Source organism: Procambarus clarkii, chromosome 76, assembly GCF_040958095.1.
Source record: "Procambarus clarkii isolate CNS0578487 chromosome 76, FALCON_Pclarkii_2.0, whole genome shotgun sequence".
In the NCBI taxonomy this organism is placed as follows: Eukaryota; Metazoa; Arthropoda; class Malacostraca; order Decapoda; family Cambaridae; genus Procambarus; species Procambarus clarkii.
Genome location: NC_091225.1, coordinates 22,229,166 through 22,244,587, shown reverse-complemented (window position 1 = coordinate 22,244,587; position 15,422 = coordinate 22,229,166). Strand labels below are relative to the sequence as shown.

General features: G+C 44.5%; 1 long non-coding RNA gene across 1 annotated transcript; it reads right to left on the bottom strand.

The window, feature by feature from the left end:
- Window positions 1–7,731: 7,731 nt before the first annotated feature.
- Window positions 7,732–8,663, bottom strand: LOC138357171 (uncharacterized). The gene is made up of 3 exons (XR_011224850.1): window positions 8,157–8,663; window positions 7,927–8,063; window positions 7,732–7,839 (listed from the first exon to the last, which is right to left on the bottom strand). It is a non-coding gene; the product is annotated as an uncharacterized lncRNA (long non-coding RNA).
- Window positions 8,664–15,422: the final 6,759 nt, after the last annotated feature.

Here is a 15,422-nt window from a genome sequence, read left to right as displayed (position 1 = left end):
GCTGCCAGTTTTCTTTTTCAGCGCCTTAGTGTGGCAATCCAGAGAGGAAATGCTCACTGCATCCATGGTTCGTGCCCGCCATCTGAGGAGCTGGAGGAGCTATTCAACTTATGACAAGCAGCCTTGTACCCTGTATGTAATCAATATTGTAACTTTTTTTGTGTAATGACATTTTCAAATAAAGTTAGATAAATATACACACTATATATATATATATATATATATATATATATATATATATATATATAATATATATATATATAATATATATATATATATAATATATATATATATATATATATATATATATATATATATATATATATATATATATATATATATATATATATATATATATATATATATATATATATGTAATGATCCTCCTGTAATTCATAAACAATAAGTCTTTAATAAACCCTTGAAATGCGTTAATACCCATATTTACCAATATTCCTTGATATTGATATCCCTTAAACACCTGATCTTTAGCAAAAATCCTATGAAATGCAGCAAATGTATTTGAAACACCGATTGATAAACATGAATGTGCTGGAGAAAGATATATACATATATGATTGGATGTTAAATGTATTAAGACAGTATGTAAAGACTAGATGTAAATTGTTACAAGGGGGTGGTGGAGGTGCCTTATTGGTCTGTATCGGTACCTAAGATGAGGACTACACCATGACCACCACCGCGGGTCTTTGCTCCCACACACCTGGGTGCCACTGATCGGCCTGGCAGCCCTTCAGTCGAACAGTGGGCGGAAACCCTACTAGCGATCCGGCCTCGTCCCACGGAAGAGTGAAGGAAGACTCTGTACTAACCTTAAGACGTCGCTTCATGCAGCTACAGCACTTCCTCTGAGTCTTGCCCACCGTAACAAAGGGGTCACAGGTCACTTGTCCCGCACCTGTGTCACTCAATTACTCACAAGGTCGACAGCTGTGTTTGTAACTCTGCATCCCAGCAATGCAGTTCATTGGTTAACCTCTGTGTCGCCAGGCAATGATATATTAGCACGATTACAGTGTTGATTCAGTATTACCAGCCTAGGACACGTTTCCATAAATATCAGTCACCAGTCTCCGTGGTGTAGTGGTAAGACACTCGCCTGGCGTTCCGCGAGCGCTATGTCATGGGTTCGTATCCTGGCCGGGGAGGATTTACTGGGCACAATTCCTTAACTGTAGCCTCTGTTTAACGCAACAGTAAAATGTGTACTTGGATGAAAAAACGATTCTTCGCGGCAGGGGATCGTATTCCAGGGACCTGCCCGAAACGCTACGCGTACTAGTGGCTCTACAAGAATGTAACAACTCTTGTATATATCTCAAAAAAAACAAAAACAAAAAAAAACAGTGTTACTGATATTTATGAAAACCATGAGTCTCAGGCATCCATAAGTCTCAGGAGACTATGGTGTTGTGCCCTGGTTCCTGGTCTGAAGCAGCCTCTCCAGGACGCAAAGCCAGGGTAGATTGATACGGAGAAGCTGTTACCCAAGCAGCAGGTTCCCCCTCTCCACGGCACCGAAAGTCTCCAATGGAAAGGCAAACGTCAATAAGATTGGTTCCAGCGCCGTCGCAGGAACTGTGAGTTCCGGGGTTGACTCCGAAATTGGTGAAAAAGGGCACAGAGACCTCCAAACTCGGAGACCGTTGTGGACGCGGTCAGAGAAGAACCACTCCATCAAGGGCAAGAGCGACCCCAGCCTCCTGAGGCAGAGCCTGGGGGGTCGCACGACCCACGGGAGGCTGACGTCCCGCTCCCGCACCTACGGGTTCCAGACGAAGATCGTCACAGCCCTCTTTCACCCGAGGCCACCTTCCTTCAAGACCAAGTAGAAGGAAGAGTAATAATTATTAAATACAACAATTATTATAATAATTATTATAATAATAATATAAATAATTAATAATTATCACTCTTCCTTCTGCTTGGTCTTGAAGGAAGCTGGCCTCGGGTGAAAGAGGGCTGTGATGATCTTCGTCTGGAACCCGTAGGTGCGGGACCGGGAAGTCCACCTCCCGTGGGTCGTGCGGCCCAGGCTGCATGACCTGCGGAAAGAAGAAAATAAAATAACACAAAGAAAGAAATAACACATGGGGTAAATATATGAAATAGATGATCTGGCGAAAGTTGGCAGCTCTCTTCTCGCCACCTTTGGCAACTCGATCAGCTGGGCAAATTTAAATAGGGGACTCAGACGCTCTCGAAGGGGGCGGCTCCGTCGACGTCGTCCTCTTGGCCACCAACTGCCACTCTCGTTCCCATGCTGTCTTCTCCTGGAGTAGTAATACTGGCTGACCTACAGGCTACTCTAATTCCAACATAATAAAAAATACACTAATGATATATATATATATATATATATATATATATATATATATATATATATATGTATATATATATATATATATATATATATATATATATATATATATATATATATATATATATATATATATATATTATATGTACTGGGCCTACCTAGCCTAGTCATCAAGGGGCAATGGGAGGGAAATATTGATCTACCTTAATCACTCCTGTCCATCGACGTCTGACCTCCGATGGTAGAAGGTACACGGTTCCCAGGTCGTTCCTCGGCGTTCCGGTTGCATGTCACAGGTCCTCATGCGTCGCGGAGAACTCGCCTCTTCGCCGTACCTATTTCCTGGGTTCAGGTTTTCCCAAGCTGGTCCAACCAGTGGTCACTGAGCAAGTGACCACTGGTTGGTCACCTATCCACACACGCTCCTTCAACGAGACGTTTTCTCTTGGATCTGGATGTGGTGTCATCCCTCCAGAACCTCAGTAGATGTGACTCAGTCACAAAAGCACTGCACGTCATGTTAGGGCGGGACTCGCAGGGTGCCAGAACTTGCCCTCACTGCGTCGCCGCTCACCTTCCGTCGCCGACTAATGGCCACAATAACTTGGCACTTCTTTGCCCACTAAACTCGGCATCTTCATACTCTCCCGGAGTATCTATTCCTCTGCGACATTGGTAGACTGCGATGGCTGCTCAAATCCACTGAGCGAGGCTCCCAAAACCTCCAATCTCGAGAGCTGACTGATGCACTTCCGCTCGTGCCGAAGGCCTGTGGAAGGGAGGCCTGTGCCAGGCATCCCAGTGATGTCACGGTGGGCTCTGATTGGTCAGTCACGTCATGTGACCTCGGCCAGCCAATCGCCAGCCTGCTGGCGCTTCACGTCTAGGGGGCCAAAATCCTAGAGACGTTGCCATTTTGTATGTATTAGGGGCGTAAGCCCCGTTTACTTGCAAAACTTATAAACGATAATTTCTCCATAAATATGTAACCTATTCAGTAGCCTCTCATATCAAATGACTCCCTGCATCTCAGGGAACCTGCAAGGTAAATGGATATGACTCTTGTTAATGCTGGCATTGGGGAGAAATTGGAGAGGGCACTGTAACAAAATCGACATTCCTATAAATTATTTGAAAGTATGAGAAAATATAAAATAAGTAAAGGTTAGGTGTGGGTGTGGTAAGCTATGATGTACATAGAATGCTGGGTAGATAGTGTACAAGTAAAAAAAAATATATGGGATTAAGGATAGGGTTGGTTAGGTTAGGGGTATTGGGTTATGTACGGGAGGAATGCTTAAAGAACACTTTACCAATGTTACGGGTCTTCGCTCCCACTGAACCTGGGTGCCGCTGCCCACCCTGGGAGCACGTCAATCTATCACTGGCTGGAGTTCCTTCCTGCAACTCGGCCTTGCACCCATGTGAGTGAGGTAAAGCTCGACTCTTCCTCTCGACCTTCGACACAGAAACTTGGGACCCTTGGCCAAGCTCTCCCAACATAAACAATCACAGATTGATATACTTACTTACCTGGTATATCTAGTCAGCTGCGCTCGGTACACACAGCCATCAAGGTCGTCAGCTGGGTGACCGAATACTCATGACCCAGCAATACTACAGTGGTCTTATCAATAGTTTCTAGCCCAGGACACTTTGACAGGAAATGTGGTGGTGCAGCAATCAATCTCTCTACTAATCACTCAAGAGATGGAGGAGATAACATAAATACAAGGGTAAAATAAAAGTGAATATACTGAGTAAAATCTACACAGGATCACAGGTGATAAAATTCGCTTAACTGATGGATGGTGGCAACACTCCAGTAAGTCACCTCTGGCAACTCCATCAGCTGATCCATTCCAACTAGTCGCGACCACTGTCACCTTGATCTGGTTATCTCCTCACGCTGGCACATAAATATATTCGGTTCACGTCATCAAACACTGAGTGGATACTGTCCTTCCACAATAATCACTAACAGTCCGAACATGAAATATATACACGTATCTCTATCACTACACCTATGAGAAAGCTGGCAATCACCTAACAATAAATCAATAATAATAATGACAAAGATGAACTACTTCACCTGACGCAAGGGAAAAGGGGGAGGGAAAGTTTAGCTACTTTAACTCTCTCTGCTACCTGTTATGGTGCCCTCTCCTATTCCTCCCGTATGCCTGCTTCAAGAATCATATCAGCTTTCTCTACTGATTCTCTGAGATACAGGGAGTCTGTTGGTATATGTGGCGACCAGATCAGCCGCCAGATAGGGGAGAAATTTACACTATAAGTTTGTAGGTAAGGGGGAAGTGGCACCCTGATACAAATGAAATGGTACCCCCTACCTTCAGATTCGCCAATTTGTGGAGGGCCCCAGCCAAGTGCGGATTGGCTGACTTAGGTCACGGGCAACCAACCAGAGCCCGCCGTGACGTCACCGAGTGCCCCTGGTGACGCCACCTGTGTTAGCGTCCGAGTTGATCTAACTGTGAGGATGGAAGGACGTTCCTCGGTCAGCTCTCGAAGATTGGAGGCTCTGGGAGCCTTACTTAGTGGATTAAAGCTAGTCATCGCAGCCCACCATTGTTATTGGAGACCTGTGCTTCCGGGAAGCAAGAAGAAACCAAGTTCATTGAGCAGAGAAGTGCAAAAACTTGAAGAATTGGTCGGCGACGACGGCGCCTGATGGTTGAGGGTCTGGAAGGTGTGACGGGCAGGGCTAGCTGTGACCGGGTCACATTCACTGAGGATTTTGGAGGGATGACACCATTCCTAGGGCAAGAAGCAACGCCTTGTGGAAGGGACGAGTGTGTGCATACAGTGATTAGCTCAGTGCCCACTGGTGAACCAGGATTGGGATATCTGAAACTCTGGGAGTGGTTCAGCGACAATGCGAAGGCTTCACGACACCTGAGGACTTGTGGAACGTTCCTGGATCGTCAAGGACCGACTCAGGAAGTGTGGGAACCTCACACCATCGAGGGACAGGCGTCGTGAGCCAGGAATGTAGAGGTAGATCAATTTTCCCTCCCATTACCCCTTGTTTGAGTAGGCTAGATAGGCCACAATATGAATATTGTTATAGGCCTATATGAATTGGGCCTATTACATAGGCCCAATTACCAATTACAATTATTGAGGCCCTATTACATAGGCCTCAATAGGCCCATACATAGGGCCTATTGAATATAGGCCCTATGTATGTTATAGTATAACATTGATACATTAGTAGTAGGATAAGCTGCAGGGCTGCTTGTGTCCAGGACTGTTGAAGAGGACAGCGAGTGTGGACGACGGGGCAGTTGAAGAGGTGCCGACGTTGACGAAGAGGCCCCTCTGTGAGAAAGTGTGTGGCCCCTTTTAAATCGGCCCAGTTGAAGGAGTTGTTGGAGGTCGTGAAAGAAGAGTTCCTGACATTCTCCAGATTGTTTATTCTTATTTTCATCTCCTGTATTGATTTTAATTGTATGTGATCATGTAGCTTATGTCAGTAAATTCACATATTTGATCATGGTGTTTAAGTGCGCCTCCATAATAATCTCTATGAGCATACACGAGGGATATCATTGTCCCACCTAGTGAACATCACGCTTTCTACAGAAGTTCTTAGTGGCTGGAGTGTAAAGCAGCACAGAATTATGTAGAAGTGTACCCCAGGCTATCTGTCCAGTATCAGAGCCGGAATGGTGGCAACACTTTGGCAACAAGCAGTATAGAATACACCGACTGAACTGCACCGCTGGGGTGCAGAGATCTCAACCCAGCTGGCGACCTTGTTAAAAGAAGATAGAGAAGGCAGGCGGGAAAAGAATTCCTGCAACGTTTTGTCTGGCAGGCAAGACTCAGGGGAAGTTATTGTTAAAAGGTAAGCCTGGGTCTTCCTTCACTTCTCCACGGGTCTAGGCAGGAATCGCTAATGGCAGTTTCCCCATGGTTGACTGAAGGGCTCCCAGGGTGAATCAGTGGCACCCCCAGTGGTGGGGGGCAAAGACCTGCAGTGGTGGGTATTACTGGTCCTCTCCTGTGGGACCAGGAGACTCCTGTGAATCCCGAGAGTCGGAGGGGCTGAGTATTCTGCCTTCTGAGCCCCTAGCAGCCGATTGCTAGCAGAGCACCAGGCCACCCCCCCCCCCCCGCATGACATACCATAGTGTAGACTCCTCCTCGTGATGGCAGCTGGTGTCCGTTAATATATCTGCACTTGACAACTCAGGCTATCGTTTACATATACCAAATTATTCCCTGGGCATCAGAGAACATACAGATAATAGATATGAATCTTGGGGGTGTGAGAGGGGAAGGGCCATGTGAGCACGAGCTCTGCGAAAACAATATATATCTAGGGATATTTCAGTGATACTGGAACTAAACATAGTCAGATATCTCATAAAGTGCGTCTCAACATATTAAGCAATATACGATAGTGATTACTATCCGACTTTTGTGTTTTTAAGGAAATAATAAGTGAAATTCGAGTGTAGTCAACAAATCCACTGCCTGCCTGCCCTCATGGTGGTAAGAGTCCGGAGGCAAAAGTTGCCAAGACGTTTAAAAACAAAACAAAAAAAAATCGCATTCCTCCTTATTGAAACATAGTTGTTCAAAGTGCTAAACTCTCTATGTAGACAATTGTGTCAATTGTGATTATTAAGATAAGATACCTTAATATCAAGTGAACAAATTATACACAAAATAAGTCCATTGTGTGTAAATGATGGCCATCCCTGCGTAGGCCCACGTCCTGTTACCACCGCGTGTATGTTTACTAGTAATGTGTTTCCAACAAGTGTAATGTACCCAGGTTACTAGTGAGTAGAATAGGAGATGCCACATAGAGCCACCTATGTAAGGAGATCAGATAAGAAATCAGAAGCGGGGAGCCACATAGTGCCACTCCATATTAGGTCACCCAAGGTGTGAGTGGTAGCAGTCGAAAAAACAGTGAAGATAGGTATCTATTATGCGCCACTATGATCATGTTCATTTATACAGTAAAGTATGACAATATATTTAAGTAAAAATGAATTTATTTGTATAATAAACACTCGTGGGTGAGTGCCAGTTACGCCCCCACATTCCTCTATGGGGCAGGTGTAAAACAGGTTCCTCCCGGTGAGGGTGGTCGCCCGTACCCTTCCTCGCACCTAATGGCCTTGACTTTACCGTAACAGAGTTCCACACCCAGCGGAGGTTGAGTGGGTCTTATATAGGGGTATTAAATTATAAATCTCCTCCAGGGGTTAAAAAAAATCAAAGAATTTATTAATGTTTTATTAGGTAAAAATCACAAATGATGTATAAGAAGTTAATTATGGCCCCTATCCCTCTCCCCCCTCCACCTCCCCTTCCTCATCTGAGTAGAATTCTGACGTCTCCCCATCCGTGGTGAGTGGGGGGAGGTCTTGACCCCCTCCCCCCTTTCTTGGGGGAGTGGGGTGAGTTGGTTGGTTGCCTTTTGGACGACTTTCCTTCTGACTCTCATCTGAAGTGTTCTGGAAAGAGATGGGGAAAATAATTTATAGGACTATATCTTTTATTTGAAAAATATTCTATTTCCTCTAAGAACAGTTAGTACATACCTCCCCCCCTGCAGGAGCGACCTTGTGTCCTCTACAGCAGGCATCATCAATTAGGGTACGTAACAGCATCTTGTTTGGGGCAGACCTTCCTCGTAGAATTACTACTCTACAAATGTGGACAGGTCCTAAGAATTGCACTGAAAAAAAAGAAGAGGTAAAATAGAGGTTGAGCAAACTTTCTATTGTGGGAAAAAAATAAATCTTTACCAGAAAGTGAGGGTAATACTAACCAGGCCCTTCAAGGACTTCAATCTTCCCTGCGTGTGTTTCTGGGGAGACGCCTTCCATTTGTAGGATAATGGGGATGGGGGTCTTCTAGGGAGGTTGTGGGGTGAGAGGTGTTTTATATGTGGGGTAATCCCCCTGTTAGGTGGGTTGCCTAGCTAACAAAAATATTCTCTACACCACCTATAAGAACCAACCCTTACTCCTCTACAAAATGTCCTAACACAGTGATGTTTCATAGGAAAATATCGTCTCGCATAAGCGAGGGCTCGTTTATCATTTAATTTTAAACTAACGCTTGAAAATACATTATGTAAGTAATGTACTGTTGAAGGCAACCCCAGGTGACTCACCCTATGGACGAACATTACGCAATACAGTCCACAAGCAAGGGTAAAATCACTCTGGAGTCTGTAGCACATTCCAAACACCTTTGTTATTGTGTTAGTTTTAATAAATCCCTGAAAATAATGTCCATAAGTAACCGCCGACATTGCATAACTATCGAAAAAAAACATTCGATGTTTAACTTTATCAACATAAATAGCTACCCAATGTCCCATAGTTAATCTGCTATGTGATGGTAAAATATTAGTTATGAGAACAATAGGTTTTCTTGATGAGATATTTAAATGTTCTATTTCATCAGCATTATAACAACCTAGGTAGAGTGCTCGATCCCCTAGATTATTTTTTAAATTAATATTTATATCATTACAATTCATTATGTTTTTAAGCTCGCACGTCACACAGAACAGTTCTCTGTCCGTCGATGGATAGTACCCCGGTCGTTTCCCCAAACAGTAAAACCAGCCTGTTATATGTAACACCACCGCCAAACTCAAGCTCCATACGCAAGTTGCCAGATTTCTCCACAGGGAGGGAATCCTTTGTTTGAATGGTGGTTAAGTCAAAGGCGAATATCGATCTTCCCTTATTAAAAGTGTCATAGGCTAGAAGTGAATCACGCTCTAAGCCTAATGTCTTCAAAGTTTCGTAATAAAGGCGGGCATAATGATTGTCGAAATCACCACCAATTCGGTAAATTGCATTATTGTTCAAATACATGGCGATATTTTTCAGTTTTGCATTTTCAAAATATAATCCATTACCTTGGTGAAGGCCTGCGAAATAATTCATTGGCACAATTACCATGAATATCCTGTGAGGAATTACTTGCGCCCAAGGCTGATCAATTAAGAGACTAGTTTGATTCCCTGCTAGGACATATGTTTTAGAAATGGTTTTATTGAAAGTATAGCTTATGGGGTCGGGGGATGCTAACAGTGAGCTGTTTAAGGCTAGGTAAGCACTTGGGTAGGGGAACACTCGTGTTACCCACAACTTAGCATAATCCATATGCAGCCGATACTTAGAGCCATCGTCCACACTTGTATTTAGCACCCAAGCATGTGGGGAGAGCTCCAATCTTAGGCGCACATCTATATTATCTAATATGTATTGGTCTAGGGTTGTTACGTCCAATAGTAGGGGAAAACACATTGACAATCCTTTACCTTTTAAATCGGTCATAAATTTTTTATCCTTGGCGGTTGCCCCAGTAAAAAATGTATTAGTAAATTCGTTAGGGATTACACCATCATCACTCCAGTCCCTACGAAAGGCTCCAATCCTCCCCAAGGAAGACATTTTTGATGGAGGCATGGAGGTAATTAATTTAATAAACGACCAATAATTAAAATTAGAATTTGTTTCAACTACCTGCTCTCCTAAAAACACCTGAACACCTTTAAACATGGTATTTGACAACCCATTAACAAATTCCACATGGTCATCCTCTTCCAATTTTGTGGTATCGTCATCTTTCGTTAAAGATACCTTAAAATCTATAACAATATTAGCTAAATCTAAGAAGGCGCCCTGGGTTCCGGGGATGCGGAATTCTAAGTAATTATCCCGCAAACGTTGATTAATGGGGAGGTTGACAGGTAGAATGTCTATTTGCTGTGTGGAGGCAATTGAACTCTCCACATTACGTATTCTGTTACTTCTAGGAAATTGGTCAATAATACTGGAAGTATAATATTCTACAGGGATTTTCAACCCAGCTCCACTAGCCTCCGCCATGATCTCCTCCGAAGGGTGAAGTATGACTGCTTACTGTAGTGAAAATACATCATTTTTATATCCAAGAGCTCGTTTACATTTATTATTTTTATTTTTTCTTCTCCTAGAGAGTCTTTTAATTTTCCCGCCTGCTACCAATTTCTTCCCCACAGTCTTAAGAGCATCAATACCGTGAGTTCTCAGAGCGCTCTTTACATCCCGTCTACCACTGGTTAAATCACCAAGAACATTTTTCCCAAAATCGATAGCAGTCGGCGTTACAGTTTTCATGAAAAATGGTATGGCTCGTCGAGCCAAGCCGGCTAAGGTCCCCAAAAAACCACCACCAGATCTGAGATAAGGCGCTTGGAATGTGCGTATGTCATTCATCGCTCCCCCCCTCACCCCGTATCCCCCAGAGAGGGGGGAGAAGATCTCCCCATACTCCTTCTGGGAGGGTGTGTGGAAAGGTACTCGCATCCCGACTCCCCTTCTTATAATAACCGATGATGTGGGTAAACACTTCTATATATATATATATATATATATATATATATATATATATTTATATTTATATAGATTATATTGTTATACCTTAGGGCGGAGGTGTAAGACTACCGTAACCGACCTCCCATCTTCAAAACTAACCTTTCGCCCAAACTGATCTGTTATCTTAATGCTCACCTTCTCCAACGTGTTAGTATTTAATGTCTTGTACACTAGGGGATGAGCCCCTCTAGAATAAGAGTCATGATAATTGATTGCATCTAAGATATTTACAATTTGTCCCCCGTAACGATCCGGCTCGATGACGTCACTATAAATGAGTAAATAGTCACAACCTCCGTCATTGTCTGGGGGGAATGAGGCCACGATCTTTGAGGCTGCTGTAATGTCATCTGATTTTGCCTGATAAATGGTGTATTTGCGACTGCTGTCAAAACCAAGTACATTAGCTATTCTGTGTTTAAATTGAAGACTAAGAGAATATAAGGAACCAGTGCCTTCATTGTTAAGTGTAGAGGAGAGTAACACACGCTCTAAGGATTGATCATAGGTGAGGATTGGTTCTCTTTCTGAGAAGTATATTTTGAAATCACCTCGGAAGCTAAGCTTCATGTCGGTGATTATTTGTCGGCTAAGCTCACTCGTGATGAATGTGATGTTTCTGGATAATATGTTGGTTTTGGGGGTGTAGGTGTAGATGAGATGTTCTGGGCTTTTAGAAAGAGTTCCTCGCTTAAAAGTAGCATAGACGTCTATACCAGACTCCCCTCATCCTTGATGATAGCGTTAATTCGTCTGGGTAGGAGTATGTTGACTAAGGCCACTTCATGTTTAATGGAAGGGTTTAAATGTAGAGTGGGGATGGTGTTTGTAAATGCTGAACTTGTGTTGTTGTATATATCTTCTTGGTCGAGGCTAGTGAGGTATATGTAGTGTTCCTCGTCCATTGTTAAGTTATGTACTGACTGGGGTGGGAATAAAACATCATTACTTATATTTTATTTTATTAATCTACTAAGGAAATATTACTTTTAAAAGAACTACAACAGGGGGAACTACATTTTGTTCCCCCATAACAAATTACATATAAAGAGCAGCAGCTGTTGGTACTGCTGTCGTCCGCTGCTGCCGCTGCTGCTGGGGGAGCTGTTGGTACCACTGACACCGCTGCCACCGCTGACGGTACTGCTGCTGCTGCTGCTGCTACCACCGCTGGAACCGTTGTAGTTGGTGGTACTGCTGCCGCTACCGTTACCGCTGCCGGCGATGATGGTACTGTTGCTGCCGCTGTCACCGCCGGAACTGCTGTAGTTGGTGGTACCGTTGCCGCTACCACTACCGCCGACAACACTGTCACCATCGTCGGTGGACCTGCTACTGCTACCACCACCGAAGCTGTTGTAGATGGAGGTACTGCTGTTGCTGCTGCTGCTGCGGCTGCTGTTACTGACTGTGGTGGTGCTGGCACGTCTTCTTTGAGCGTTGATGGTTACAGCTTTCGTTGTTTTTTCGGTGATGAGGATAACAGGAATATTTCCTGTGACTCTCCATCGAGGATGGTGTCAATACGATGATTTGAGAGGGGGTCGAAGTCAATAGTGGTTTCGATCCGTCGTTTGGCCGTGCCAGATGTTGTGGGTGGGGGTGGAGCAGCGCTGGAGGTGGATGAGTACTCTTGTAGGTGTCTCTTCTTCCTGGGGGTGGCTGGTGGTGCTGGTGGTGTAGAACGAGAAGAGCTTCCTGGGGTGGTGGCACCCTCCCCCACCACTGCATCTAGGGTGATAGTTTTACTATCACCCTCTCCCCTGGGATCATCATTCGGGAGGGGTACCATCGATGGGGTGACGGTAGAGGGGCGTTTGAGGATTACCAACTCCTTGTTATGCTTGGCCAGCTCAGCGTTGAGCGAAATGAGCATGGGCCCGACGTCCTTGTGCCAGTTGTCCATGCCATCACGGGAGGCCCCCAGCCCATGGGGTACCACCAACCGAAACATGGTTGGAGTTCTTACCATGAGATTGCCAACCTTTGTTAGGGCTGTTTTCAGCCAAAACAGCCTATTCTTGGCAGTATCCAGGGTGACATTGGTGATGTAGTGGATGTCGGAGGAAGACTGCACTTGCTCCTGAGCTATAGGGTTGGACTCGAAGGGTGCTCCTGCACCGAAAGCGGAAATTAGCGCCACGATGGTGGGGCGGAAGAACAAGACTGGCTCTTCGACAATGTCTTGACCGTCGGAGGGTAGGGGAGCTATCTTCACCTCGATGTCACCAGGGGTAGACCGGTAACGTATTGTGGCCCTGTTGACACGAGTCAGTCCTTCACGTTCCACACGGGCATAGTTGTAACATTTCCAAATTACACTTGCCAGTCCATAGGGACGCACAACAGCAGCCGGGAGGTCATACACTATAACATCACCGACCCCAAAGGCGTGGGTGTCGGTGATGTCGCTGTCTATTGACTTAATGGACGATAAAGCCATGGCGGAGGGGCGGTTGAGAGGAACGGGGTAGAGTCGCCGTCAACTATGGTGACCGAGGGTGACGGTGGAGGCCTTTAAATACACCTGTGTCCCCCACCTGGAGGGGGAGGGATGTATGGGGTGTGGTGTAGAGGCTGCCTTCCCTACCTTAAAAGTCCATACACACTCCGTCCAGTCTCGAAGGCTGTAATCTGGTCTCGATGTTGGAAGGTTAATTTTTCCATTTGCCATATCTCCGTCTGGATTTCCTGGGATGAATATTCTTCATAACGTTTCACCGTCTCTCCAAATGACTTAAAAAACCGTTCTGGAGGGGCACTCAACACAAGACGGTCATAACAATCCCACAATGCATATATCAATCTACATTTGTGTTCGACATACTTGTAGTACCGCTGAGTAGCAACCAACTTCTTTAATAAGGGAGATTTGTCTTCTGGGGGTGTAGCTGGGGGAGGAGTGGGTCTAGAAGCTTGCTCCATGGTGGATATGCAACTGAATATGGTGGTCTTTAAGATGGTCTTCATATAGGTCTTCAATACGGCTCCCAATGGGGTCTCCTATGGATGCCCCTCCCCCCTTTTAACTGTGATCTGGCGCGATAATTACGTATGAGGGTTGGGTCTATGCCAGCCACCCTCAGTAAAACCCTTACATCTTCCTTGTCACTTGCCCTAAATTGCCCCTTTGTGAAGGCTAGAGTTTTAATTATATCTAAAATATTTAAATTTTGTACAGGCTTTAATAAATTTCCGCGACTATCCCACATCACCTGTTGGCTGTTTTGTCCAAACATGTTCAATAATGCTTTGACATGAGGAATTTCCTCAATTTTAAAATTCACATTTATTAAGTTGTCCAGACTTGGATTTTGGGGTGTGATGGTGGCTTTATGTGGAGTGTTGCCAGCAACAATTACTTGCACTTCGGGCGGGAGGATGGAATGTCCCCTTTTTTTATTTATTTTTTTTTTTAAAAGGCGATGGTCGCGCCGGGCAGCCCGCGTTTTTTTTTTTCTTTTTAAGGGTGGCGGCGGGCGACGGTCGCCGGGGGCCCCAATGTCATTTAAAGGGTGTGTGACCAGCCCCGCCCGTCTGGAGGTGCTACTACGGCAACACCGCCCACAGCCCGTTGTTGTCAGGTGGGAGGAAGGAGTGTCCTCTTCCCCCACCCCCCCCATCACCCCTACCAGAGTCGCAGGTGGGTAGGTTACGGGCTCCCCCAATATTATTACTTGGGATGGATTCGTTTTTTAAAGAGAAGGACATACTTTCACTACCATCACCACCGGGGGAGGTCAGACCCACCGCATTAGGAGGTGATGGTGAGTTCTTGTTTTTATTAAATAAATATTTTTCAGCTATGAATCGTGGTACCAGGCAATATTCTTTCACCATTTTATTCTCTCGTTACTTATTTACGCAATTACCTTATTAGGGAGGAAATTAACGATACAGCTAAAGGTAGCAGAGCTGCTAATATCGCCCCACCACGTCTGGAGGTCAGTATGAGCTTCTTTTTGTATAAAGGAGTTTTCTTACGTGCTACAGATCGTATGTCGTTCTGATATCTCTGTAAGCCATTAATTATCTGAGGTTGAACTGGGATGTTTCGTTTCAGAAAATTGGCAAAAATTTCACAAATTGATTCAATTTCCTGCCGTTTTAAAGCCTTGATTAGTTTATTCCGCTTCTTGGGTGATAAATTGTTTAATAAAAATAACAACTGATGATGTTTCTCTACGAGAGAGTCCTCTTGAACTGTCATTTTTTGTTAAATTTGACGATGTCTTGAGCTTTAATCCAGCTATTGGCAGAATCTGGGTACCCTCTCCACTTGACGAAATATTCTCTGTGTCCTTTCGATGTTTTCCTAGACTGTAATACCGTTACAGGAAAATAGTCTGGAAGGGATGTTGCAATCAATTCCTGCTCATAAAACATGCCACTGATCGTCTCGTTGTTTAAATCTTTGATTTTATATGTCGGGATTGGATGTGTTCTGTCAATATGTGACACTACAAATATTTCTTCTGTATTTTGGTGCCAAAAGCCTTTGTGAAATATATTCCTGCGCTTTGCCAATCGCACATGCTGTCCAAGGTGCAGCCGTGGACTGATGGCAGTTATGGAGGAGTCATTGTTTAAATACATGACCTTAAACTGTCTTCGTATATCTTCAATATTTTGCAACTTATGAATGGCATGAGGAG